An 8379-nucleotide genomic window follows, 5' to 3' on the forward strand; every position below is an offset into this window, starting at 1 on the left:
ACCCATTAACCCTAGCTAGGTCACTACTCACTCATTATCATGTTGATCATGCTAGCAAGGTTGTCAATCATACCAACAAAATGAAACATAATGAATAAATGAAAGTAATTAACAATAATTAAAAAGCAATTAAGAGAATTATACCTATTAATGATTCCAGTAATAAAGCAAAGAATAAAAGAAGTACTTGATGCTTGATTGAGAGGTTGTCAATCTCCCAATAATAACCCAAATAATCTTCAATTACCCAAAATAAAGGATGAACAAAAGAGAGATTAAGGAAATAAAACTTGTATTAAAACTTGATTAATTGTTGATTACAAAACTAAAGAGAGATTTAATTGATATTAACTACTCTAATAATTGATAAGAAGAACATGCTCTTCTAATTAGACTAATGGGGTATTTATAGTGGAAATTAGGTGGATGCATTAGGGTTAACTAAGGGCTAAACTAGTAATTACACTTTTGAGATTTGAGCAGGGAGACGCCGGTATTTTTCGAAGGAAGGGCTTCTTTCTTTGAAGCTTGAAGAAACGGATTTGTGCTGGACTGGAATCCGTGTGTCTTAGGCACGGGACGGCCGGATTCAGGAGTCTCTGCCCGGGCGTCTTTGGGAGAAGACGCACGTCTTCTGGTAGCTGCTGCCCGGGCGTCTTTGAAGGAAGACGCACGGATTGTGGTGCTGGGGACGGCCGGATTCAGGACAATCCGCACGGATTGCTCCTCAGTCTTGTTCCTTCTTCTTTTCTTCCCTTTTCTTCGTAAAATCCTTGGGGATTTCCTTGGGGATGCAAGGATCTTCCCTCAACATTGCTCATCTACTAAAATATGTACAAAGGCCTTCTAATCTTGTCTCTCCTTGATGCTTGGTCATTGAATTTAATCAATTTAGTCTCATTTTGCCATGAAAATGCAAGGTTTGCACTCCTTTCCTACCAAGGACACAAAACCTCAAAGAATATGCAAAACAAAGAACTAAAGACAATAAATGACCCAAATATGCACTAAAAAGCATGGGAACAAGGCTAATTCGGGGGCTAAATATGCGCTAATTATGGTCACATCAAATATCCCCAAACTGAACCTTTGCTCGTCCCGAGTAAAGAGGTGACAAAGACTAGAACCATTATTTAAACTAACCTAATAACATAGCCGATATGAGACGATTAGCGGGTCTCACTCCGCTCCTTCAACTCACAACAAGACAACCATGAGGTAGGATGCCTTCTTGCAAGTCAAGGTGGGTCTTGCCAAAATGGCGACACATCCAAACATTAAGCACACAAAATCAAATAATGGATGCATCTACAAAAGGAATAGCCACTTCCTCATCAAGTGGCGGAGGCAACTAAAAGAGAACAAATTTAAGAGCATATAATCCTCCACAATACTAGTTCAACAAATTACTAAGGCTAAGAGGATGGCACTAAATCACCTCCAAATGGTGTTAAACTAGACTACTTTCGTCCTCAATTTCCAAATGCTTTCATCATGAGCGATCGGATGGTATGGAATGATGATCCCTATGATGCTAGTAGCATATGACATGACAAGTCTCGAATTCTCTACAAAATTAAAGGTCATGGATCGTCCCAAGCTCGACAAAGTAGCTTGACAAAAAGGCTTTTTGGGAAGGAAATGCTCAAATCGTTATAAACAAAGGGTGGATATGAATAGTATTCAAAAATTGACCTCATTCAACTTTCACATTTCAAAAATTAGAGATGGGGTTTGTTCTTTCCGGGCTAATGTCCTTTGCTTTCGCCAACCGCTTATTAGGCAACCGGTTAACCTCTAGACAATAGCTTTTCGGGGTGATAGTCACTCTGTCTCTGGGCGGTTGAATTCACAACCGTGTGGGGGCCCAATTCAATGGATCCCTCTCCAAAGCACATCGAAGTGGTACGCCTCCATCAAAACAACTAAAATTCTCAACATTTCAACATTTCATAACATTTGAGGTTTCCTTAGCAATAAATTACTTCCACATAACATAATTTTTGAAATGAGCACTTCAAACTTATTGATAGAAAGTATTTTTGGGTTGCCTTACCACAAGGTCAATCAAGGTCACCTATACAAGTTAACCAAGTCCACATCGCATCACGGGGTTGGAATAGGTGACTCACATGCAAACCCTTGACTAGGCCTTGGGTCATGGGTCAAAAGACACTAGTATGACATAACCTAGGGTGTTTTACAACCATTCTAGTAGGCCTTAAGTTGAAAAAGTATTTTTAGTGGCTTAGTTGCTCTTGTCAAAGTTCTCAATTAGGCACTTTTCAAAATATTTCATCTAAATGCAACTATATGCCATGATGCAACTATTATATACATCCTAATGCAAGTGATTCTACCAACTAATATAACATATAAACTAAATGCAAGTCCTAAGTTCACATTGTTATACCGCATCAATCAAAATAAAGCCACATAGTCATTAACATAAAGAGGAAAAAGGAGATTGGAAAGATCATACCATGCGGTCTTCATGATCCTCATGTCTCGGATGTGGCGTAGTCAATGAATGTGAACAAGGATAGAACAAACACAATATATACATGACTACACTAAAAAGGAAATAAACATGTTTTTGGGTTTTTCAATTTTCAAATTTTTATGGTTTTTCGAAATTTTTCAATTTTTTTGGATTTTTGAATAAAAGTTAAGTTAGAATTCCCCATCCCCACACTAATATGGACATTGTCCTCAATGGCCAAAATGATGGGAAATTATGCAAACATGATGCATGATTTCTACATTAAATGCAAGCTACACTAATCTACACTATATGATGCATGGTTTTTGTTTATGACGAAGAGGATAATTTAGATTACCTCCCGTTGTGTATGCATGTACTTCCCCAAACCGACCTAGACATTATTGCTAATGTCCTAAGGTTGGGTGTAGTTCATGCACACACTATGCAATGCATGAAACTAATTTTGTCATTTTGGATTTTGAAAGGTGGGAACAATAAAATGAGAACACCTCAATGGGGCCGAGGTGTTAGTCCTCTATGGTGATAGGACTACTCCAACAATGATCAAGATTAATAAATAAAACAAAGAGAGAAATAGACAAACCTCAAGAGGGTAGGAGCCTCTAAAGCTTGCTAATCTTCCATCATATCATCACTATCATCATCTTCCTCACTAGAAGTGGACTAATCACCACTTTCTTCTTCACTTTCTTGTTCTCCTTGCTCATCATCCTCTTCTCCTTCTTCACTAGCTTCTTCATCAATGTTATCATCAACCTCTTCATTACCGACAACCTCATTATCACCCGGAACAACCCTAGATGCACTCGAAAAGAAGACTTCCCTATCCGCCCAACTAGGCAAAGGACATGAAGGGTCAAGTAGTCCTTGCCTAGCTAAGTGAAGGAGGGGTGGATATTGGGCCAAGTAAGCATTTTTTCGATCCTCGAAAGCTTGCTTGTGCATCTCTTGTATGAGAAGAGTCAAATAATCATTTCTTGCTTCAACGCCTTCGGGCTTGAACTCTCGGTACTCGAAAGGGTAGGGTGGTGTGACAATGGAAGAGGAGGGTATTTCAATTTCACCCTTTTGTTGTCGGATAATGTACTCGGCCTCTTTTGAAAGGGGAAGTAGATAGTTGGTCCGGTGGACACTTAAACGACAAATCTTCGAAGGCAAAGTGAAAGATCTAGCCTCACTAGTGAGCCATCCATTCTTGGTGTCAAGAGGGTTATGGGTAACCCACTTGTACTTGTATATCATAGTATTAATATCAATGAGATGACCACCCTCTTTCGCCTCATACTTGCTATCCTTGTTGAAGTTTGGATCAAAGTATTTAGCTAGGATAGTGACTAGGCCTCCATTCACAATAACGGTGGTGCCTTTCTTCCCACAATCAATATTTAGCCATCTATCCACCAAAATCCTTAGAGAGTTGAAAGGCTTGGTGAATTCCCTTCCAATGTTCAAGGCCGACTCAAGAAGAACAAAATCGAGTTTGGTGAAATGGTTGGTGTCTTTTCTTGCAATGATGGTGTTCCCTATGACCTTGTGCCACACTCTAATGCCCAGATGGTGGACTAATAGAGCGCGAGTAGCATGAAAGTCCTCAAATTTCCTTCCGGAAATCGCCTCCCAAAGAGGGTCGGGGTCATACTTGCCAACATTCTTAAAATAACTCGGTGAATCACTAAGACCCAAAGCTTTACCCATTTCCTCAAAGGAGATGCGCCTACTAACATTAGCTAAACGGAACTCGATGGTCTCTATGGTCTCAACCTTATTAACTTTCAAAGAACTCAAAAATTCTAAGGTAAGGGAAGGGTATGTCAATTCTTTTGATTCAAACAATTTCTCCAACCCCATGGCTCTAAAGAAGGCTCTAGTTTGCTCAAGGACACCCAACTTATCTAAGGTATCTTCACAAAGAAACTTGGTGGATAGAAATGATTTTCTAGAAAACTTGGCAAAAGTGTCCCTATGGGATTTGGAAATGAAAATTACCTCCGGATAATTCGAAAGTTGAGCAATTTCCGGAGTAGAGGATGTTGTTGTTCCCATGGGAGGTTGTTGTTGTTGCATTTCCAAGTTTGGGCTAGCTACCACCATAGCCAATGCTTTCTTTGCTTGAAGACTCTTTTGTCTTGATGAGAGTGCCTTTGCCTTTGGTGCCTTTTCCTTTGTTGCTTTTGTTGCTCCCTTAGTCCTTGCCATTAATGAATAAACCAAGAAAAGAGTGAAAATCTTCAATTTTTAGTGTACCCAAATCGATTTAAAGATGAAAGGCTTTGCCTTTATGAATTTAATAATCGACTCAAAGGTTGAAGATTTTGTGCTTGGTTTTGATTTTTGTTGAAAGAGGAGTGATTGATTTGTTGTTAAAAGGATGTTTTGATTTGATTTTGGTAAATGTTGTTGAGGAATCTTGTTTTTGTGATGGAGAGGATGAGGGTTTTGGAGTTATGGGGTTTCTGAGTAGTGTTATGAATGAAGGAATGAAGAAATGAATGTGGGAGGGGGTTTAGAAAACCCGAAAAATCTGAATGCAGGGGCAAGACGGGCGGTTTTTGCTCGGGACGCCCGGATTCGGCCTGTTCTGGATTGGGAAAAACTCGCCTAAAGACGGGCGTCTTTCAGTGAAGACGCTCAGATTTGCAAACGCGGGACGGGCGTCTTTCAGAGAAGACGGGCGGATTCCTTTACAGGGATTTTTCTTGTTTTTCTCAGCCAAGAAGACGGGCGTCTTTCCATTCAGGACGGGCGTCTTTTTGAAAACGGGCGGATTTTACTGCAGGACGCCCGGATTCTTTGACAGTCAGAAATTTCAAAAATTCAGCTCATTATGGACGGGCGTCTTCTACCCAATATGCCCGGATTGCCTGAAGACGGGCGGATTCTCCTGAATCCGCTCGGATTCTCCTGAATCCGCTCGGATTCGACCCCTTTTTACCCGGATTCAGTTCCATCCGTGTACTTTGCATATCCCTTATCATTTTTCCATTCTTCTTCATATCTCGTGTTCTTCATTGTGGGGGCATTACTAAGGCATGGATAGCCTAGGCAATTGCCATCCCCACACTAAGCTAAAGCACTACACGTCAATTGAAATCGTTAGTCCCTCCCTCACTTCTCTCAAACATGACAATTATCTTGATCAAAGTATAAAAATCCAAAAATGACAAAAATGCAATATAAGAATTGAAATGCGAGTTAGGGAGTTAGAAATATTTACAAATGGTGGTTTAGGGAGGACTCCACCAAACGCTCATTCTTGATGAGATGTCAAGGGGGCATATTCAAGGTGTTGTTGATGTTGCTCAACACCTTGAAAAAGTAATCAAAAGCTTGTTCATTGTCATGATAAAGGTCTTCAATAGACCTTGGCCCTTGTTGTCGGTCTTGATCGATGGCATTACCAATGTAGGGATTAAAAATCCCTTCAAATTCGTCGTCCCAAAGACCACAAACTTCATTAAGTTGATCATTGAAAATCTCTTGATTTGATGGAGACAACTTTCCCATTTCCTTTTCTTGGCCAATAAGGCCATCTTCTTCATTGCTTGACTTTGGTGAGCTTTGCAAGCTCTCTTTGTCACAATTCACTTGCTCTTTGAATGGAGCATCTTCAATTTTCTTCTTCCATTGGAGTTCCGACTTCTTCATATCATCCTTCCGACTATAATGATCGATCATAAAACACGGTTCATGTAAACGGGGAGCTCTCATAGTCTTGTCAAGATTAAAAGTTATACTCTCATCTCCCACTTCTAGAGTGAGCTCTCCATGTTTTACATCAATTACCGCACCCGCGGTGTGTAAGAAGGGTCTTCCTAAAATGATTGGAATGTTGGAATCTTCCTCCATATCAACAATGACAAAGCCACCGGGATGAAAAACTTCCCAATTCGTACGGGAACATCTTCTCATATCCCTAATGGTGTCTTCGTCGATCTATCGGCCATTTGGAGTGTGATATTGGTGCATTTAAGCTCTCCCATCCCCAACCTTTTACTCACCGAGTACGGCATAACACTCACACTAGCCCCTAGATCACACAAGGCTTTGTTGATCGTGGTGTCGCCAATGGTACACGGTATTGAGAAGTTTCCCGGATCTTTGAGTTTTGGAGGTGAACTCCCTTGAAGTATTGCACTACTCACCTTAGTGAAGGCGATAGTCTCAAGCTTCCGGATCGACTTCTTCTTTGTGAGGATGTCTTTCATGTATTTCGCATAGGCCGGCACGAGATTGATTAATTCCGTGAAAGGAATTGAGACTTCCAAATTCTTCACAATTTCCATAAACTTTCCAAGTTGGTCATCAAATTTGGGCTTGGCTTGACGACTTGGAAAAGGAAGTCTAATCACAATGGGCTCCTTCTCCTTGACCTTGTCTTCATTTTTCCTTGAAATTTCTTCTTTTGATGGTTCCCCATCCTTGGAGTTTTGCACAATTTCTTCCTTATCACTAGCTTCCACAACTTCATCCTCAACTTGCTTCTTCGGTGCTTCATACCTTGTACCACTTCTCAAGTGAATGGCACTAACCGTTTCATGTCTTGGGAGATTACATTGAGGTGGTAATTGCCCCTTTTGTCTTTGTGAGCTTGAAGATGCTAGTTGAGTCAATTGAGTTTCCAACATTTTGGTGTGAGCTAGAATGTTGTTGATGGTGGTTTCCTTTGCTTGACTATCTTTTTGCATTTGAGTGAAAAATTATTGTTGATTCTTTTACATTTGGAGGACCGCTTTTTGAACATCAAAACCTTGGTCATTTTGTTGATTGTATGGATTTTGATTTTGGTAACCTTGGTTTTGGTTGTAAAAGGGTCTTTGATTTTGGTTTCTCATGGGAGGTGGGGTGTATGTTGTTTGGGGGTTTTGAACATTTTGACTTTTGTATGAGAGATTTGGATGGAATTTGGTGTTTTCATTGTAATAGTTGGAATAAGGGGTACCACTCTTGTATGCTTGGAAAGCATTCACTTGTTCATTTGTTCCCCTACATTCACTTTGGTCATGTCCCAAAGTTCCACAATTCTCACATATCCCACTTGGGATTGATTGAGATGCCGTCATGGCATTAACATGATGCTTTGGTGATTTTGAGGCTTCTTCAAGTCTAGCCATAGCTTTTTCAAACTTCAAATTGATTGTGTCAATGTGAGCACTAAGTTGAGCACCCACTTGAGTAACGGAGTCCACTTCATGCTTTCCTCCTCTAGTAGCCTTGCGAGGTCTACTATATTGTGAGTTATGGACCGCCATTTCTTCAATTTTATTCCAAGTTTGATTGTCATCAACTTCGGTGAACATTCCATTTGATCCCATGTTGAGAATGTTCCTTGAATCTTCATATAGACCGTTCCAAAATTGTTGTACCAAGAACCACTCGCTAAGTCCATGGTGAGGACATGAGCGACAAATTCCCTTGAACCGCTCCCAAGCTTCATACAAAGATTCTTCATCCCTTTGCTTAAAACCCGTAATTTGAGCTCTTAGCATGTTAGTCTTTTCCGGTGGGTAGAATTTTTTGTAGAAAGCTAGAGCCAACTTCTTCCAAGAATCAATTCCGAGAGTGGCCTTATCAAGGCCCTTCAACCATTGTTTCGCGGTGCCAATTAGAGAAAAAGGAAATAAGACCCATCAAATTTGGTCTTAAGTTACACCGGTTTGAGAAATCGCATCACAATAGTCACAAAAGGTTTCCATATGAGAATGAGAGTCTTCACTAGGCATCCCCCCAAATTGGCTCCTTTCGACTAATTGGATAAAGGCGGATTTAGCAATAAAATTTCCGGTCAAATGTTGTGGTGTGGGAGTACCATTGGGTAGGTTCTCCTCGGTGGGTACGGAATGTGATGAAAACTTAGGCATTGTGGGTTGATTTTG

The 8379-nt window shown here is 40.4% G+C and overlaps 1 non-coding gene across 1 annotated transcript; it reads left to right on the plus strand.

Annotated features, from left to right (window-relative positions):
* The first annotated feature begins 7885 nt into the window (after nucleotides 1-7885).
* On the plus strand, nucleotides 7886-7992 carry LOC141593469 (small nucleolar RNA R71). Its single transcript, XR_012521550.1, has one exon. It is a non-coding gene; the product is annotated as a small nucleolar RNA R71 (small nucleolar RNA).
* Nucleotides 7993-8379: the final 387 nt, after the last annotated feature.

The sequence above is a fragment of the Silene latifolia genome, chromosome 7 (genome assembly GCF_048544455.1).
Source record: "Silene latifolia isolate original U9 population chromosome 7, ASM4854445v1, whole genome shotgun sequence".
NCBI lineage: Eukaryota > Viridiplantae > Streptophyta > Magnoliopsida > Caryophyllales > Caryophyllaceae > Silene > Silene latifolia.